We start from the raw sequence: 20054 nt of genomic DNA, 5'->3' as shown, positions 1-20054 counted from the left end.
TGAAGCGTCGCCCCAAAGGGGCACAGCCGGGTTATCAGCGCATCACAGAACCAGGTACGTTGGAAGAGACCCTCGGCTCATCACATCCGACCCCCCAGGTGCGCTCAGGCTGCGTGCGGGGGCCGGAGATGCCCCCTTCAAGACAGCCGCGCTACTTCTGCCGTGCCGCACCGCGCCGGAGCCGCTCGGCGGGCTCACACCCGCCTGTCCCCGGGCCACAAGCCCTGGTGCTGCCGGACCCCCGGGGCTCACCGAGGGCTCCCCGGCAGCCGGGGCCGGGCGCTGTCGGCGGCGGGGCCGGGCCGGGGGCGGAGCGGGGGGGCACGGCCGGAGGCGGAGCCGCTCCGCTGGCGGCTCCGGCGCTCGGCGGCGGCCGGGCACGGGGCGAGCACGGCAGCGGGAGCCGCCGGGAGGTAAGGGGCCGGGGCTGCCGCGGAGGGGCTGCGGGGCTCGGCACCGGGGTCCGGCCGAGCCCCAGCCGCTGCCCGCGGCCGTGCCCGGGTTTCTCGTCCCCGCTCCCGCAGCGCCGGTGCCGGGAGGGAGCGCTGCGTGCCCCGGGCGTGCCCCGCTGTAGGTCTGGGGTCGGGGTGCTGCCGCCCCCGGGGCCGGGATGGAGCAGGGGGACGGGGGGGGGGGGAGTTACCCGCGGTTCCCACTTGTGCCCAGCCCGGCGGGGCTTTGCTCCCCCGCAGCCTGCAGCCCTGCCCGCCCGGGTCGGTGCTGCCCGAGGACGGGGGTTTGTAGGAGCCGGCTTTGTAGGAACCTAAACTTCTGCGGGTAGGTAGCGCAGTGAGCGAGTAGGCAGCGTTTGCATTGCGTTTGGCTGGTTTTCCTGTGAGGTCTCTTTGGTAAGCGTAATTTATTTCTCCCTAATGCCGCTCTTGGCTATTAGCGAGCCCTGCGTGCTTGCTGCCTGTGTTTCTGTAATAACAGAAACTGCGAACGCAATTAATAGGCTGCAGGCACGTATTTCATCGAATAGCCAGTGGCTACCAAAGCTGGTTGGGCAGGAGCGTGCTGGAGATGGCTGCGTGCCTGCCTGGCTGCACTCAGGTAGTGAGCGCGGGCTCGCCCTGCGTTTTTACCAGTGGGTAGAAGCGAGCGCTTTTATTCTAGAGTTGTCTTAGCGAGATGCGTTCAAGTGCCTCGTGGGCTCTGCCAGTGAAATGATCATTGTGGTGCTTAGTGCGTTCATAAGGAGCAGCAGTTGCTGGGTCTCAAAAGTGAACGGGCTGAAGGCAAATGACAGGAACATCGCTGGAAGAAATAGGTGTGTGCTTTCTTTTTCATAATGGGGGGGGGATTTTTTTTCAAATTTCAGCTGTGTCGGATGGTGCATGTGCTTCTCTGTTGTCTGCATTTTCTGAAGTATTTGTGTAGTACGGTCAGATGATTCAAGCGGCTGACCCTCCCTGGAAGGCAGTTAATATTTCTGTATTTGTTGTGGCCGCAGCGCTGCTTTTGTTGGCGTTAGCTGAAGGACTGTGCAGTGCAGTTGCCATGAATTTAAGTGGAGGGGGATGAGAAGAGGGAAAAGAGGAACTTTAACTTTTCTGAGACAGCCCAGACTTGTCAGCGAAATGGGGATACAATTTCTGACCGTCCTGCACTTCCCGCAGAACAGCCCTTCCCGCACATCGCTTAGCTGGGGGAGCCGTGTCCCAGCCCAGGAGAGGTGCAGGTGAGCGGGTGGTTACCCCTCGATGAGCGGAGGGGGAAAATACCAGCCTGCAAACCAGCCCAGCGCTGGGGCAGGACGGGACTGAGCCCTGGGGTGGGCTGGGGGGCCCCAGCTGGGAGCCCCCGGCCCTGGGGGTGATCCCAAGCGAGGGCTGGCCGTGCTGTGCCGTGCCGTGCCGTGGCAGCCCCGCGCAGCCGCTGCCCAGCCCTCTGCTTGCTGCAGATGAGCCAAACCCGCTCAGGGGCTGTGTTGGTTCGTAAGGCAAGTACGCGATGTTTCCTTTGTAAATCGTGGGGAAATCCCTTTATTTTCTCTGGGGCGTAAGGATATGGCATGCTGGGAAGAGCACCGGGCTTGCGTTTCCAGGCTTGCCTAAAAAGTTAGAGCGGAGCCCAGCAACTTCACGTCCCCCCAGTGGAAGCCGAGGGAGGCAGAGTGGTGTTTCCTTCTGTTTTTTCTCCCTGCAAGGGGAGTGGGATCGGAGCGCTTGCGTCCTCTCCTCAGCTGATGGCAACGAATGACTCTATCCTGGCGTGATCTCACTTTTGGCTGCTGTAACGTGTATTATACTTCTCAGGGTGGGGCTGGGCAAAAGGGAAACGGGAATCGTTGTGTGTGTATGAAAATGCTGAGCTATCCTCAATTCCTTTGCCAAGTTGTCTGTGCGTTGTTTAATTCAAATAATTCCATACACGCAGCCTTGCAGGTCTGTTTGAAAAGGCAGAAACAGTATCCGTAACCAGGAATAGCCCTGCGGTTCGGAAAAACACGGCTAACATCTGTTACCGCGACTTCGGTTTGTTCCTCTCCTGGTATCAGCAGGGTGACAGGTCAGTCGGCCAGGTCCGACGTCCTGCGCCAGACCCTGGGTGGCTGGTGGTGACCCCCAGAGTTGTAACCCCAGCTCCTGCCCGGTGGGGCAGGGGAAAGGCTTCAGGCCACCTAGCTGCCCGGGGCTGGTCCCCGACGGCAGGCGGTGGCCGGTCGGTGTGGGTCTCTGCGGGCTGGGTCCGTCTCCTGCGCTCACCGCGCTCGGTGTGACGGAGCCGGCTGGGGTGTCGGTGCTCTGCGCGCCGGGCCTGCGCTGCTGTAGGGGCAGCGTTTTCTCTCCTAGCACCTTTTATCTTCCCTTAATCTATCCCAGGTTGAATACTGTAGGCAGTTGAAGCAGAGCCATTTCATGCTTTGATGTGTGTTTATTGGCTCTAGCTTCTCATTCTCTTGCCTTTTTTTTGCCTTTTTTTTTTTTAATTAAATTAGCGCTCTCTTTCCCACCCCACCTCCCCAAACAAAAAGAACGAGAGCAGAGGAGGCAAAAAGTGAATTAAATGACTTTGTGTTTTTTTGTGAATGGGTTTTCTTGCCTTCCCCCTGCCTTCCTTGCTGCCTTCTGTAAGATCCCTTCATAATTAAAATATTATGACTATCCTTATGGTAGCCCTTCACTAGTGGCAAGGATCCTAATTTGACGTCAATGCAAAAATACTAGTTTCTGGCATAAGGGCAGATGACATTTCATCAGCTAGTGCATGCCCATTTTTTTTTTAAACCACAGTGCTAAGACCATATGGGCAGATAATGAGTTTAAGCTGATAAACAGCTTACAGATTTGCCCAAATAAAGGACTTTCTTCCTAGAAGACACGTTTTCCTTTAAAATAAATAATGCAGTTCCTGTGTTTTTATTTAATTATCTCTGGTCCTGTTTGTTCTCACCAGGCTGCAGGAAAACAGACACAACTGCCCTGGAAACAGAAGCTACTGGATTTATGGGGCCGTGGGTCTTAGCTCAGGAAGGACTTGAAACGAGAAGCTCAGATGCTACAAAATTGAGGCTTTAAGTATCTAAATAAACAGATGGTGGTCCAAGTTGTATTCGGAGAGTGTTGTGAGGTAGTGCATAGTTCTTGACATCTTGAGGATGAGTCATTGCATGAGGTGGTTGTAGGTCCAAGGTCTGTCTGGGAGCTATAATTAAATGAGATGAATATCTATACTTCTTGCTAAGCCTCTGAGGCTGCTGAAGCAGCCCTCGTTTGGGGGTTTTGTTGCAAGATAAAGCCTACTTTTGCTTTTTTAAGAGTCTCTCTGGCTAAAGTTTGTGTTGATCCTCCCCCCAACTTAAACTTAAGCTCTCATCGGTAAAATCAGAGAGAAAGATTTTGGATCCTTTTTTTTTTCCCTATAAAAAAATCAAAATAGTACAGCGAGGGCTGGGAAGCTGAGGTCTCTAGTTGTGACTTCAAAATAGTAGCTCAAAACCAAGTAATGTATTTGCATGGGAGGGCACAGCCCATGTATCTCTACCCCAAAATGCATAGAAGAGAGCTATTTAGGGTCTGAAATTGCTTATTCCGTTCTAAGCTATTTCTTAAGTTCTCCCTTTTTTAAAAAGCTTGGAAATGGTTGCTAATCTTAATTCTAAATAGTAAAAGAAGGAGGAAGAAGAAGGTTGTACAGAAAAATGAGTCCAAACAACAGTATTGTTACTCATGACGCTTACTCCCTCTAAAGCTTCCTTGAATATTTTGTGTTGTCCATTCCCTCCTCTCCCACCACCTCTCAGCACTGGGAAGATTGCTGGAGTTTGTGTTTCATATGAGGGTATGTTCTGGATGCCCAGACTTATGCTTTCCGACGGCTGCTTTCGGTCCTACCGCTGCTTGGACTCTGCCATTCAGCATCCCTTGTGTCTGTCCCTTCCCTACACCAGCCTGTCTTGCTTTCTCATCACCGTGGAGTCCTGAGTTTCCAAAATGGTGAATGAACAACCCTATCCCTTAGTTCCTGGCAGAGGATTCAAATGGATTCAGTGCCTGTTGAATACTTGATGGAGCTTTTTCTTTGTTTTTTTTGGCCTCCACCTCTCGCCTTGGACCTAATTTACCACTTCTCCATCGGTAAAGATCTGTCATGGGCTGAAGGTCCAAGATCTGTCAAGGTGCTGAGGCTGAAAGTGGCCACAGGAAGGCATTGTGTTAAACTTACTTTTGTTAACCACACCAGCCACTAAAATAGTTTGTCAGCGTGTTTTTATTATTTTTTTTTTGCACCGATAAGGCTTAAAGAAACAAATGATTTAAAGATGTTTTACTCTTACAAATTGACCCCAGATGGGATTTGCTTCTGCACCTCTGCTACCTTCTTCTGCTTATGTGGATGCTTCATGTTTGCTGGACTGAGACCAGGCTTACAATGTGCAGTGGATGTTACATGACAATTGAGGGTATTCCTATGGTATATTTTTTTTCCCTCACCAGCTTCAGTTAAAAAAAAAAGTTGTAGCTGTCCTCAGAGAAGACATAAGTGGGTTTTTGACCACCACAGGTTTTTAGTGAGGGTTCTATTTCTGCCTGGGATCCCTTGTATCTGTGTAGTCCCTCCAAGAAGGATTCCTACAATTAGAACATCCCTAGAGGTTCTTACCATATTTGTGTCGTTTGTTTGTTTTTCTCTATCAGGATGTTTGCTTTGATATATATTTACTCCATAAACTTGGTCTAAAATGGAAGCATGCAGCTACTTGATAAATAGATTGAAAGGTCACTGTGGAAATATCTGTTCTTGAGCCCAAATTAAGGTCAGTTTTCTTAGACCAGTGTATCACTTGAGGAAGAAACAGAAGATGCTTTGGACGAGATGCAGTGGTAAAACTTCTGTCCGTGTACTTGGTATTACTGGCCTTTATGGCCATGAAAAAGGGGCTGCGTGATCTCGTGGGTCAGGGCATAGGTCCGGATTTTCTCTGCTCAGCTGTTGTGAGTGTTTAGTTAGTTAAGCTCTGTTCCTGCCCTTCTCTCTCTCTCGTTTAGCTGGCATACAGCTGTGTCAGAGCGGGACTTCCTGAGGGTGTCTGCATGGTGTCTGATGTGGTCTGGGGTTTGTCCAGGTTAGTCTTTGGGAAGTGGTGGAAGAAGCATCGTGTTGATCCTGGGGAAGCGGAACCGAACCAAGCTGCTAATGTGAAAAGTCGCGTAGAACAGCAGAGATAATAATAGCTCTTGTATCCTCTCAAACTTCTCACTTGAGTCATAAACAGCTTTAAATGAATTTTATGCCATTCCAGATGTCTGGAAAGCCAGCAGAACAGCTGAGCGGGTTGGGGTGTGGGACCATATGGTGACTTGTTCTCTGTGGTTCAGTGGCACAGCCCCACAGGGGCTCAGGAGCGGTGGCCGCTCGGGTTGTGTGTTGTGCTTTATTCCCGTGCTGAGCCTTTCTCCAGCTCTGAGCTTCTCGTAAGGCTCAGCAATGAAATTGTAACGCTAGCAGCTTTTTTTCATGGCCCGATGCCCAGTTTGAAGAAGGGTGATTTTGGTCATGTTGCTAGACATACATATTTATGGCCCCATTTTATCTGTTGAATTTAATCTGTTGGGGTATTTTTAACGTTATTGTGGAAACAGTTACTATATTTATTCTTTATGAAAAGCTCAGTGTAAGGCGGTCCACGAGGAGGGAGTTCAGAGTAATAAAGATTGCACCAAATGATGGTGTCTACGCCTCTTCGGGGAAAAAAAAATGGACTAAATGAGCTGACTGGCAGCTTGCCTGTTCGTGAGACATGGCCCTCGCAGGGCACTGAACTGGAACGCAGTATGCTGGGAAAGCTGCGATAGGATTTGTTCTTGGCTCACTTGATGGCACATCTCGTTTTCTTGGGGAGTAAAGAGAACCAGATCTTCTTGTGCACGGAGCTGTTACGCCTGGCCTGGGCTGGTTTCTCAGACCTGCTGAGAACCTGTTTCTCATGGAAGACTCTGGGACCTGCAGGTACCTTCCAGCCAAACTTGCCAAAGCCCGCTGCCAGGGTAAACGGGAGAGCGTTTTGGAAACTCGGTACGCTTTGCAGTGGGAGTCACTGTCACTGTCATCAATATTCCTCTTCCTGTAAGCGTTTGGACCATTGGTGGGGCTTAGATGGTGTCTACAACAGACATGCATTAGAAATCATGGAGAATGAAGGACTGAATGTCCCAAAAAGTTCTTAAGAGGGCTGGATTGGGATCTGATATATTTTTGAACTGCTGGGTTCTCGTTGTTCCTGTTAATGTCAGGGGGGATTCTGAGAGCCGCGTGAAATGAGGCGCTTATCTTGTGTTGATCAACAAAGCTTTTGCTCCCTATGGGAACATGGCTGAAGCACAGACGCGTGACAGGCATCTTCTGGAGCTGCACCACACTGTTTTCCAGAATGAGATGCAGGAAATGCTGGGAGTTACTTCTGCGAATGCTCAGGGCGTGAGGCTGGAAGGACCGATAGATCTTTGACCTCTGTTTTCCTTCAGCAGCCTGAGACCCAGCTTGCTGATGTGATGCGTGACTGGGTCGGCAGGCCTGGAAAAAGACCTTCCAAACAGATTAGGATTTGAGCTCAGCATGGTGCTTTGCCAGGTTACCAAAAACAAAACAAAAACAAAACCTCTTCTTTTAAGCGTTTGGTGGGTCACATCAGTCATTAGCAAGTCTGATGAGATTAAGAAGGAACAGGCTTCCCAAAGGTGGATGGATGAAGGTTGCTATTTTTTCTTTTTTTTTTTCCTCTCGCTGTGCTGAAAGGAAAAGAAGGTTTCATGCTTTGCATTTTGTGTGTTCATATTTTGATACTGCGCTGGGGAAGGCTTGGCAGGAGAAGAATCAGTTGAGTTTACAAACATTAATTTTCTTTGTTAATGCCACTACAGGTATTTCCAAGCCTCAGTTTGTAGTGGATTTCTCTCAGAATTTCTGCAGGGAGAAGCTCTGAAGCATTGCAGTAGCCTTGGGGAGCAGAGGGTATTGGGCAGCGAGTGGGACTCTCACTCGCAAGTCCTCTCAATGATTTTGGTGCTCAGAACTGGGGAGTACAAATACCAGCACCACCAGCATCAGCCTGCTGTGTAAATAAAGCCTCTTCCTGTGTGGGCAACTTGCTTTGCTTTTCTGAGCATCTGTTTGGCCAGCGGTGAAAATGGAGATGGTTGCCTCGGCATGTGGGTGTGATGCATGTTCCTGTTAGCTAATCTCGGCGATGTGCGTTGGAGCTGGGCAGCCTCATGGCTTGCAGTTCGAAAGCGTGAAGGTTTAAAGTGGTGTCAGCCACAAGCTTGCCTCCTTAGGAAAGAGAAGTACCAGCTTGTAGTCCCTCTGAAGCAACAGGAGCCAAGGGTTTGTGGGCTGGAAGAAGAATTTACCTAGGATGGAGGACCTGAGAGAGAAGGATGCCTCATTCTAGCCTTTTAAACAAAGTCTGAGTGGTTTTACTTGGAGCTCTGTGAAGCATCTGTCTGGGGCTGGATTTCGCCCTTACACCACAGGGTGATGCAGTTGCATTTCCTTTTGTTGTTTTTCCCGTCCCGTCCCCACCTCCACTCCCCATCCCAGCTTGCTTTTTATGATCAAAGCTCCATTCTTTAAAGATAGGCCAATGCCATGTAACAGCGCGCAGAAAATCCCCTATGGGGAACAGTTCTGATTAGACATTGAGGAATTCTTTAATTCTCTTCAGACTCCTTACTATTAGGAACATCTTGTTGACAAAAGGTGTGGCTTTTTTCCTTGCTGTTGCTACCTCTTCCTTGGCTCTCTTCCTCCCCAGACGATATGCTCATTCCTTTTGCTCTCCCGTTGTCTTGTCTTATATCAACTTGGGTCCTTGGTTCTTGCATTCAGCTAGTTCTTTTATCTTCTACAGCACTCAATGAATGCTTAAAAATAATAAATATTAATAATGGGGTTCTTTGAACTGGCAGGTTCTTTAATGCTTAAGCTCACCTTTTCCTGCTGCTTATCCCCTATTAAAAGTTGCTATAATCTGCAGACTGTAACCGTAATAACTTCTGCCACAGTGGCTGGGTCTGTGACAAACATAGGATTATAGCTCCAGGTGGGGAAGTGGCAGTGGGAGCAGATAGCCTCAAAGGCACAAAGATGTTGTTTCAATTGAAATATTCTTAGCAATAAAGGAAGAGAAGCCAAAAAACTTAGATAAATAGTTCTATTCCCACACTAAATAGTCCTTCTTACATAGGTTTCCGCAGAGTGTCAGTGACCTATATAGGATAATCCTGTGTTGCACATAAAATCCTGCGTTTAGAAGGGGAAAAACATTCTTTCTGGAGAATTTATTTTAAGAAGGCTGTACTTTTGGAGATGCTTTCAAGTGAGCTCATAGGAAGCATCTCAAAACAGCAAGACAAACTGTGTCATTACTCTGTGTTTTCTTTTAATTCCCTCTGTCAGGTTAACCTCTCCCTAGAGCTACAGAGGAGAAAGCTGCTGCCTGCCCCCGTGCACAGAGTTGTCCACGTAACGTACAGGCCAGGCTCCAAAGCTTTCACCACGTGTATGTACACACACACACTTTTGGATATCAGCAGCATTTTTACTGCCTCAGATCACCCAGACGAGGGAACAAGTACAGTAAACAGGAATGAAGTGCGTGAGGTTTTCCCACCACACCTCCTTTCCTCTGTTAAACAATACAGCTAGAAGAAGAGAGAATCCTGAAGCGTCAGGGCAAACTTCAGGAAGCCTTATTTGTTTCCTGGCGTGGTGTTGGAGTGCCCCTGCTTAGGGAAGGCGAGCTGTGCCGAGGCAGAACCTCTGTTGGGTGGGTTGCTTCCCGGCTGATGTCTTCAGCAGAAACCACACAAGTTACTTCTTAAGGCTAGGACTGGCTGGGAGTTTTTCAGGGAGACGATTTGCATGCAGAAAATGCTGATTTATTGAAACCAATACTGCTTTGTGGGAAAGGGTTGGTCTCCGCTCAGTTCTCCTTAGGTGAATTTCTTGGGTTTGGAATAGAATTTCTTAGTCAAAACACAGATGCTGGCTGGGAGTCAAGTGGCTTTGGTTTTTCACCTATGCTGTCACAGATCCAAAACAGAGTCCTGAAAGCAGGTTTCTTACATGCCAGATATGTATGTCCTAACCACAAGACTGGTGTTCTCGTGCACATGGGTTTTTGCATGATGAATTCCAAGGTGGTTTCCATAGGTTAATACCTATGGGAAATAATAAAAAAAAATCTTAAAATCCCCCCCCTCCCCTCCCCCCCAAAAAAATGTGTTGGGGTGAGAAAATAGATTGCTTTCTACATGTCCTTGTGTTTCTTTGTGTCCTTGCTGTCTTTCTTCCCTGGTTCTGCAGGTTCATGGCTCCCCTGGATGTTATCTTTGCAGGGTGGAGTGAAAAATCTCTGGAGACCTTAAAAAGTAATCAGCACATCAGTCAGGAGAGGAGAAGAGTGACTGTCCCTAAAGCACTTCTGGTATATTTTGGCAGGGTCAAGGCCATACAAGTAAGAGTCTGGTTATAGGACGAAAATGCTCCTAAACCCCTGCCCTCTCCAAGGAGTGTTGTTAGAAAATGACCTTAAGCTGCCAAGGAGAATATAGCTGAACACGGCTGATACCTTTGTGCCTGGGCCATTGTTGTTGGGCAGGGTATGAAAAAATAATGCTTAGGGCAGGAGAGGAGCTTCTTGGAACAGGATGAAACGCTCTCCTGCTGGTTTGATTGCAGTGAGCTCAGCAAAGGAGGGGTAACACGTGGTTTCAGCAAGAGGCCTCTTTCTTCCAGTTTCTTCCCTCCTCCCATTTTATGGAGGGGAGAGGAAAGTGGTCCTCTCTTCGTACGTTCTTAATTCTCCTCAGAGCGAAAAGAAAGCCGTGTTGAGGTCTCCAGGAAGCTCTAGGTGTGTGCTTAGCCAGGGCATTTGATCTCTGTGGTTGTTGTCTGCAAAAGGCTCCGGATGTGGTGGTTGGGGGCAGCTCAGGCACCTGAACACTGATGTGATGCTTGGCTGCAGAGGGCAGCGTCTTGGGGCTTCCTCTGTGGTAAAAGGTGAAGTTGCAGAACTGAGGTGGTCACTCCAGCCCACTCTGCCTTCTCTCTTTTTTTTTTTCTTTTTTCCGTCTTTCAAAAAAGAAAAGGTGGGGGTAAGCTGGTGGTTTGAGCTCCAGCATTGCAGAGGCAAAGGAGAAACACTCCCTTTAGAAGCAAAATGTTTGAGGCTGTTGCTGTGTAATTGAGGTTTAAATAATGGCTGTTTCCGGAAACCAAATGCATCCTCACGTGGTCTCTGCTAACCTGTTTAAAGAAGACTTTTGTTCATGTTGTGGTAGATGAAGAGTCTGAGCTTGCCTCCTTGATTTACCTCCTCGTTCTCTGTTGAGTTGAAGTAGGAGGCACAAGGTGTGTTTATACCACGCAGAATCACGGGGCAGCAGAAGGACCAAGCAGATGACATCCAGAACCAGGGTGTCCGTACAGCTCTGCTGACTTTAGCAGGTAGGTCTGGAACCCACGTGTTGGCTCTGGGACCCCCATAATGTCAAAGCAGTCCTGGGTGCGAGATGAACTCCAGCCTGTGTGTGATGATGTAGAGGTGCAGGCCCCAGATGCAGTGTTTAAAAGAATAAACAAAAAAACCTCTAAGCCTTGCTCTTGTGTTTTTGGTGATAGGCAATACTTCTCAAATATTAGGTGACAATTATCTCTTAGTATTTTAACATAAAATTTATCTAAGAAAGGAAAATATTTTTCTTAAATTAATCAAATTTTCTTCTTCTGCCTCTTCTTCTGGTTACAATCATTGGAAAAAAACTCTAAAAAAAGCCTTTAAGAAGCTGATTGTTAAGGTTCCCTAGGTCCCCAGGAGGATGAAGATAAGCTGCTGTTTTTCTTCAGAGGCTTAGACTGTGCTGTTAATGATCACTGGCGTTTGGGGATGATGTGAGACCTTTTCAAGGATTAGACCACTTACCCACTAAAGTCAGTTTGCATCTTCTAATCAGTGAATGACCAGACTTCTCTGCACCCACTGCATGTCTGTATTCTGCACATTAGTCAAGTATACAGTATACTTAAATTAATTAGAAAAGCAAGCTATTGATCTAAGACTTCACACTTTTTTTTCCTTCTTCTTAATCAGGGATGAAGAACTGAAAAAAATTGGGTTAGTGAGAAAATAGTTTCATTAAGTTGAGAACTTATAGATGCGTGTCTCAGAGATGTATGCTGGAGCTGGGTTGCAAATTTGTCCTGTTGAACTAAGAACAGATTGCACTAGGACAGCCCTGGGGAGGGCTAGCCAAAATCTAGACCAGGGCTGCATGCCCAAACTGTTCAGTGGGACTGCCTTGCAAAATCCTTCCTGTGGCTGGATCTGTACTGCGGGCTTCAGTGGTGCCGTCTGGGGCTGGTTGTTTAAAGCTGAAGCAGCCCCAAAGAAGCCATGTAGTGGATCTATAAAGCATCCTATAAAGTTATACCTGTAGACTGTCCTTTAATGTGAAGCTGCAACCTTCAGCTGTGATCTTTAATTCTTTATAAAGTGCAACGGTATGGAGTAGGACCAAAGATTGATTTTTAAACAGAATGTGATTAAATGTAAGAATGCCTCAGTTTGGCTGTCTTGCAGCTTCGTGACTCTGCATGGACAAGTTTTATCACTTCCTCCACCTTTCCTGTTCTGCTCTCCCTGATCCCTCATCACTCTGATTTGTGATGAAGTAAGGCAAGGATTTGTCCAGGTACTGTATTGCTTAGCAAGGAGGTGGTGAATCAGATGCTGTTGTTGAAACTCGTGATAAGGCAATTTTCTCACCCTTCCAATAGCTGTAAATGCATTTGAAAGAAGATTCACATTGCTAGTAGCATGCGTTATTGTGTGTATACTCCTGGAAACAAATCAGAAATGGACTGGTAGGTAGTGAATTGGTGCGGCATTCCTGAGTGAGCAGCTTGGGCAGGCACCTGAGCTATCCACGTGCTCGCCCACCAGCGTTGCTCAGAATCCTCCTGGCAGATGTTGCCTCTCTGTTTTGTTTCACAGTGATTTTCTACCACTTACTTATTGAGGTTTCTGCATGGTCCACAGCATCTCAATATCTCACGGTTGCAAATGGGCTGTATCTCTGTGGTACCTTTTCGAGGCAGAGTCCTCTTTCATCGGTAAAATGGGCAGAGGTAATGTCAAATCGAAATGACTTGCCAAGGGTGTCGCAGGAAACTTGTGACAGACGAGAGAATGAAAAGTCTTGTTTAGAAAGAGTCACAATCACTTTCTTCCTTAATAACACCTACCCGAATTCTTCTCCTATGAAAGACATTTCACGCTTGAAAAATGGGAAGGGAGTATTTCCTGCCTTACTGGAAGAGTTTTCCCAGCTAAATAAATAGCTTTCTCCACCGCTCTCTTGGCTGCATGTCCCATACAGCTCGGTATTCTGCTGTTGCTCTTCTCTTGCCCGTGTTAATTGTGCATTCGCTAAATTTGGATAGAACGCCCTTTTCTCTGTAAGCGAGTCTTTGGGGGTGTGTGTGTTTCTCACAGGAAAAACAAAGAATTTCTGAAGTTTTGGGAGAATTGAGGGGAGAATCTTATCACAGCCAAAACAGTGCGCGTTTTGTGGTTTGGGGATGCGCATTAGAGCATGGGAGACTGGGGATCATGGCCCTGGGATCCGAACCTCATTTTTCCCCATCTAAGCACGGCCTCTCTTGCCTTCTGACTGCAAACTTTTGACCTGTTAACTTTCTTGGAAGTGCGCACAGGTTCACAACAAGCGTTCTCCTTTGAGCAGACTGGCGTTTTCAGAATGTTTCCCCCAAAAAAATATATACAGGGAGGATCTAATTAGGCCTAATAGTCCTTAACATGTTAGCAACGCCTTAAGTCCTACCATTTAGTGGCATCTCAGGAGTGCTGTGGTCCTGAAGCATTTACCTGTTTTCACTGCAGAAATCCTGATCAAAGGCACGAGGTAGTGAGATGGCTGCTTTCTTCACCCCCAGGCGATCCTGGGTGCTTCCATGAGAAAGCAACGGTGCTTTGGAGCTGTTAAAAAGGCACTCGCTGTTGAAACTTCCCAGGCTCAGACGGGGAGTTGCTGAGTATTAATGCCAGTTGTGCAGTTCAACATCACGGCTTTGTTCCTGAAATTGTAATAATATTTAAAAAAAAAAATAAAAATCATCTTTGATCCTGATGAGGAGCTCCAGTCCCTGAGCTTGTATCGAATCTGGGTCAAAGTTTTAATTTGATGCTGAGTACCCTTGGTGGCAGCTGCAATTAGTGGGCACTGCGTGTGCTCAGCCCTTTGAAAGTAAAACTGTGTGTGTACGTTGTGTACAGAAGCAGAGATCTCGGGGGGCATTGCAGCGTCTAAGATGTTGCCCCTGTAATAGTTTCTTAATGAAACCCCAGACAGTTTACATGGCTTCTCTTGAACTTCAGGACTCTGCTTTTCTTGAGCGTATTTGAGGCTTCTAGCCTGGCAACTCCTCAGAGCTTTCTATTAAGGTATTAAGGGGCAGAAAACCAGTTGGTTGCCTCAAGCTGAGGAGGGAATGCTAGACTTGAAGGATTATCTCAGCGCAATGAATTTTAAAGACTTTTTGCTATACATGTGCGGAAAGCTATCAAAATGCTAATGGTTCTGCGGGCTTTTTTTAACTATTTCAGTATAGAGAGCAGTTGGGGTGGTAGTGGGGAAGAATGATGCTATTTAACTGCCAAAGGATGGGCCAGCCAGAAATTAAGTGTTAAATAGCTTTTCATCTCTGTTAGCCAGAACTTCTCCAGCGATAAGGAAGAATGATGCTCCTGGCATCAGGACGGACCAGTTCGGGATCAGGCCGGGTGACTCCTGCAGCCCCTTCCCGGGCTGAGGGAGCAGGCTGGAGGCTTGGTAAATGGCAGTACAGACACATTTTTGGGACACACACCTTGCCCAAGGCTCTGGGGGTGCATCTGTCGTGCAAGAGGTGTGCACGGCTCTGCTGTCAGCACAACCCATCCAGCTGAGTCCTGGGACCAGGTGGGTCATCCTGGCTGCAAATTCCTTGCAACAGTGGAGGCATGTCCTCTGTGTGCTTACTGTGCTTCTTCACCACTAAGACTCTGATTCTCCTGGCTTTCTTACCTCACTGTCTTCACCGAGGGCAGGCTCAGGCTCCAGGTTTACAGCTGAGAGGACTGTGTGTGTTTGTTCCGTGGCAGCTGTGACCTGGGCAGCAAGGCTTGTCTCGGGGGGCCGCGCAGATCCTGGATTGGCACCAGCCCTGTGCTGCTGCGCCTGCCCAGAGCAGCTGGGCTGGGGTAAGTCTGCTCAGGAGGCCGGCGGGCATCCTCCTCTTGGGATATTAGCTGTATCTGGGAGGAACTTCTGTTCCATTTGTTTAGGCTTTTGGCTGAGGTTTTGAAATGTCGGGAATATCTCATTCAACTCTACAGAGATTCTGTTAATGTTATGCTTTGGAGCCAGGTAAACACTTGGATAACTGGCAATATAAATAACTGAAATTATGAGTGTTATTAAACCCATGAGATTCTGTCATTGCTTTAGCTGTCTCTGAAATATCTTAGAGCAATGGGTCTGTCTGTGCTTATCTTTTTAATCAGGCCTAAGCAGGCAATTTCAGCCCCCAAGAGAGCCTGAATCACTGAGCTGCAGGGATATCTTTGCCATTAAGTTTGTGACTTTTAGGTTTCAATGAACTTTCAGCGTATTTTTTATTTTGTTTTGTTTTTAAGGCATATTTGTTTTTAAATATTAGCTCTCTGCCAGCTTGTTTCGTATCTTCAAAGCATCGGTGTTTTCCATCTTGCAGCCGAAATCCAGAAGAGTATGACTGCCAGCACATACCACCTGGGGGCAGGAGCAAGGGCAGGCAGTAGGGGAAGGATTGCTGCAAGGATCTGCCTTGGGGCTGGAGCCAGGAGGACGCCAGATGAAGCAAAGGCAAGGCAGATGGGCAGGATAGCAGTAAGAGACTGGAGTAGGCTTCTTCTTTCCCTTTCAACAAAGGTGTCATGAGGTATTGCTTCGCTTGGGGCATCTTGAGCTAGATTGGGTAGGACACTGGGGAAATCAGCTTTAGAGACAACTCTTTTGACTTGGATTGTTTTCAGTGATATAAAGACACGGCTGGTGCATAGTGAGCTAGGAATGGGGCATTTGTGAAATCCAGTCTGTGTGTTGACCATGATTCCCTGTGTGGCTTTTAACAAATTGATTATTTTGTGTGTGTGTGTGTTTGGGAGAGGGAAGAGATTTATTATTATTATTATTTTTATTTAAAAATCTTTATGCTTTGTGTTTTTCCCAGCATGGACAGTTACAATCTATGTACCTAAAGTCTGTTTTCAGTGGACTCATCTCTGCCTGATTCTTACATTTCTCAGTGAGTGGCTTTAGGTATTGCAAACAATACCTTTCAATAAGAAATTATTCCCCCTGAAATGTTTCTGATCACTGGAGAAATCTCATTATGTTTTTCAATTTAGAGCTACTTATTTCCTCGTACAAAGTATATTTTGATTAATGTTGAAAATTTAAGACTGCATGCATAAGGAGATGGTTTTTATTGTGTCTGTGGTTGTTTTGCAGACAGAAGTAAGTGTGCAGTGACTTGCTTTTCTGGTCCTGAATTTCTCTAAGTACCTTCCAGTTTCCATTTAGTTTTGTGTGTGTGAAGAGAGTGGAGCCTGAGCTGCATTCTCCCACCCACCACAACCCCTTCTTCCATGCTAATGGATGACAGTATTGGCAGTGGGAAAAGTAGGACTTAGAGGAATGTATGTACGTGATGCATCAGCCTCACTTCTATGATTCAGTATGCAGCTAATCTCTGCAGATTAAATACTAAACACAAATGCAAACCCAAATCCTTTGCCATTTCTGAAGAAATCTGCTGTTTGGAGCTGGGCTTTTGGATGAGTCTGAGAGGCAGGATCCTGGGCTGGCTGAAGAGGGAGGGGGACATGCAGTCATGATCCTTGGAGGTCGTGTCTTGGAAGGGAACGGTGTGTCTTGGAAGGTTACCGTCTTTGATGAAAAGCAGTGCAGGTGTTCATTTTATTTACAGTTGCCTTGGGAGAGTAATTCTTGTGTAAAATAGAATGGGAATGTCTGTCTTCTTCCTTTTTTTTCCCTTTTTTTTTAACTTGCCTGCATAATTGAAAAGCCCTGCTTCTCTTTGCTGCTGACTGAATATAGAAAGAAAGGGTGCTGAAGTGCTGATTGCCAGAAACCACCGTCCTGTACCAGCCTGCAGCTGTTGGCCTCGCTTGCACATACTGGTCTGTTTCTGAGGTGAGAAGGGTCACAGGAGATCCAGCCCACAACAGTAAGCAGAGAAAGCTTTCCCATTTTCTCAGGCTGGACAGATCAGTGTCCCAGACCAGATCTCCCATTAGAGGAACAGCGGGAGCTATTTATATGGGAGCTATTCTTCCCTGAGAGATTTTGGTATTTATTGCAGCAGGAATTCTTTCCAGCAAGAATCTTCATATTTCCAGACTCTGATTGAAGAGTACCCAGGACGTGCACCAGCATGGTGGATAGGATACCTCCTGGGAAAGGGAAAGTCTTTGGTTCAAATTTTGGCTTGAAGTTGTGCAAAAGGAGGATCTGAACCAGTTTGCAGTATGCCAAAAGCCAGGCACTCGGTCAGATTACCTGCTGTTGGATGAGGTGTGGTTGTTGTCCATGTGTGGTCTTAGCCCATGGCAACTGCAAGGTAATGCAATTTAGCAGAACTCTATCATTGCTAAATTAAATTACCTGACATCAGCTTCAGGGGATGAGCATGCACAAGGAGAGCTACCACAGCTCAGTTGGAGTACAGCCTACTGCTACTCCGCTCTGCCACAGCTTTACCAGGGCCTTACTTGGGTGGCCCAGTGACCAAGCAATAGGTAATAGCCAGCTGCAAGGAGAAGGAAGGTCTAGTTGTGCCTCCAGTTAATGGATATTGCCCGTGAATCTCATAGCATTTTGAAGGGTTGCAGTCTGCTGAGTTTGGGGTTTACGGAAATAGTGGTTTCCAGCAATTACCTTATCTGGTTTAAAAAAAAAAAAAATAGTTTGCCTTTCCAGCAGATGTTGACTCCTCTGCCAGTAGGGAGGGCCTGTTGCCTGTAAGAGGTACTGGTGCCAAACACATCTTGTTCTCCTGGGAATGTGTTTCTCTGAAGGTCCCTTTCATCTCCAGTGAATTCTTGTGCTTCAAATACAGGAAACATTATTGTTGTGGTTTTTGCCCCCCCCCCCCCCCCCAGCTCCCCACCAAATAACTGTGAGAACTTTCTTTTGGTCCTGTTTGATAGTAGACCAAGCGGCAGTCTGTCCTAATCTTCAGTTCCTTTATCTCTAGGAATACCAGAACGTGCTGAGTGATGTGGTCTTGCCCATGGACAACTCAGCAAGCCTTGGCAGCCTGGAGCCATGCACAAATTGTCTTCTCTAAAGGGGTTTTGGAAGGGAATTGGAGTAAAATGGTGTTGGAGAGGGTCTAGGACAGCACTGTGGCTCTCCTGTGTTTGCAGTAGGAAGAGCTAGCTGCTAGTGAAAGCTTCTGTAGCAAGCCTGTGTCTGCGTTACCTGAGGCGACCAGGAGCTGTCTTTCCTTTGGTGGGCAGTGGGAGGACCACGGCTCCACCTGGCCCCGTCCCCATGGGTCGGCGGCTGAGCAGCACCTGGCAAGGTGGGGCTCAGGGCTGGCACCAGGAGTGGGGGGCCAGGGCTTGCTCCAAGGAAACCTTCAGTCCTCTGCCTCCAGAGCTCATCTTGGGGGGGCGAGCACGGCAGCGGTGGGCAGTGCTTTCTGCAGTCCTGGCAGTTATGGTCTGAGGCGTTTGGTGTTGGTGATGGACACCGGCAGTACCATGGCAGCATTATTACAGATGCTTCTGTGTCCTTGCGATTTGGCTACGTGTGCTGCTGTCTTCCAAGCCAGGGCCGAGTTCTCCAATTATTGGCTGCTAGAAGCTTGTTGTGAGCCCTATTGTTCCCATTGTCTCCCAGAAATCATTTCCATTTGGCCCATTCTTTTCCCCAGCTCCCATCTTTTTCCTTTACTGGGATTCTCTGGAAACTGCAGTCAGGATGTATTCCTTAAACATACATGAGGTTTAGCATCTGTTGTTTGTGACACAGATCATTGCACATGGCATAATACATGTGCAAATTCATGCACAGCCAGCTCTCACTGCACAATGAAGATTTGGTTAAATGGGAATTAGGATTAATACTGGATTTAAGTTTCTCGTAGTTGGCTGGTAATAACCTAATCTCCTCAAAGGCTGCAGGCAGGCTAGCAGCATTCAGCTCAAGGCCGTTGTTGTTTGCAAAACCTGAAAGAAATTGAATTTTGATACTAAGAGAGTTTAACCAGAGCCTTTCGAAATAGTACATGCTCTTCCTATCCCTGTCTCAAATGCAGCCTTTTAATTTCTTTAATATATGACATTCACCTGCGCTTCTAGGTCTGATGGGTGTTTGACAGTAATGCTTTTTCATTCCCTTTTGTAAGAGCATAGAGCTTCTGATTGGTTTTAGAAATGTATAAATTGCATTCTGAAAACTGATCTACCAAAGTCTCTGTATAGGCAGAGTGAGATACGTCTGTAGGGCAGCAAGCGCTCCCTAGTTTGACGTGTTAGCCTACCTCACGTACCTAGCAGGGTGCTGAACGTCCTTCAGGTAAGGAGGCCCAAGATGCTGCAGAACTGTGGAGCTTTTGGTGTGATGTGGTCAGTTCAGTCCAGTCTGGTTTGATTGCTGCTGTGGTACAGATGACCCGTGAGAAATGAGTTGGTGAGTCCGTGCAGGTCATAAAATGAATCACTGCATTTGACAGTAGGGCCCATGATTGGAAAACATGTTCTCAGGTGAATTCTTGCTTCTGTTTACTGTGGCTGCCGTGCAATTTTCTGCGTACCCGGTCTGGACTGAAAATCAGATGTTTAGTCATCTAGGTAATCAACCTTTAGTTGTAATTACTAGTTAAGGTAGAGTTTTTGCAGGCTTAGCCCTGCGTTCTCAAGCAGGATGGAGGGGCAAGGTTTCCCTGCATATCTGCTTTTGATTGCCTGCTTCCAGCCTTCTCTTGGATGGTAGTTTTGACTGGTTCTGCCTAAACTTCAAGAGCAAAGTGTTCTTCCATCTGCATCAATGCTAGCAGTAGCCTGGAAAAGTGATGTGCTTACTCTCTCTGCTTTTCCTCTGTTTTAAACCAACTGTCTGTTCTGTGGTCGCGTCCCCTTTGCAGAGGGTATCAAAGATCTCTGTAGTATGGTGGTGTATGGCACCGTCAATCAAGGTGACTACCTGGGCTATTGAGGCTGGAGGGAGAAGAGACACATTGACTAGATTTGAGTGGAAAGCTCATCCTGATACTGCTGATACAACTCAATGTCTTTGTTGTCAAAATGAAAATGGCTTATCTGCAGAGGTGATGATGAGGTGCCTTTATCAAGATGTTAATCCACTATCAGTTTGTGTTTTTTTTTTTTTTCCCCTCAGGTCTACTAATTCAGCCCCCACCCTGATGGATTTGATTTTTTTCCTGCTGCTTTGTGTTGGTTCTCCTTGTTAAGGTTG

General features: G+C 47.4%; 1 protein-coding gene across 7 annotated transcripts in view; it reads left to right on the top strand.

Moving 5' to 3' along the window:
• The first annotated feature begins 324 nt into the window (after positions 1-324).
• TSPAN18 (tetraspanin 18) overlaps positions 325-20054 on the top strand; it is a 110907-nt gene continuing 91177 nt past the window's right edge. For 2 of the 7 annotated variants that reach the window (XM_080594333.1, XM_080594322.1), the window contains exon 1: positions 325-413. The gene's annotated coding sequence lies outside the window, so the exon portion shown is untranslated. Of the gene's footprint in view, positions 414-1367; positions 1682-15282; positions 15411-20054 lie in introns of those variants that run through there. The other 5 variants (XM_080594334.1, XM_080594326.1, XM_080594329.1 and 2 more) reach the window with 5 other exon arrangements.

Source organism: Anser brachyrhynchus, assembly GCF_964034855.1.
Source record: "Anser brachyrhynchus genome assembly, chromosome: 5".
NCBI lineage: Eukaryota > Metazoa > Chordata > Aves > Anseriformes > Anatidae > Anser > Anser brachyrhynchus.
The sequence above is the reverse complement of the archived record's forward strand: the minus strand, read 5'-3'. Positions and strand labels throughout refer to the sequence as shown.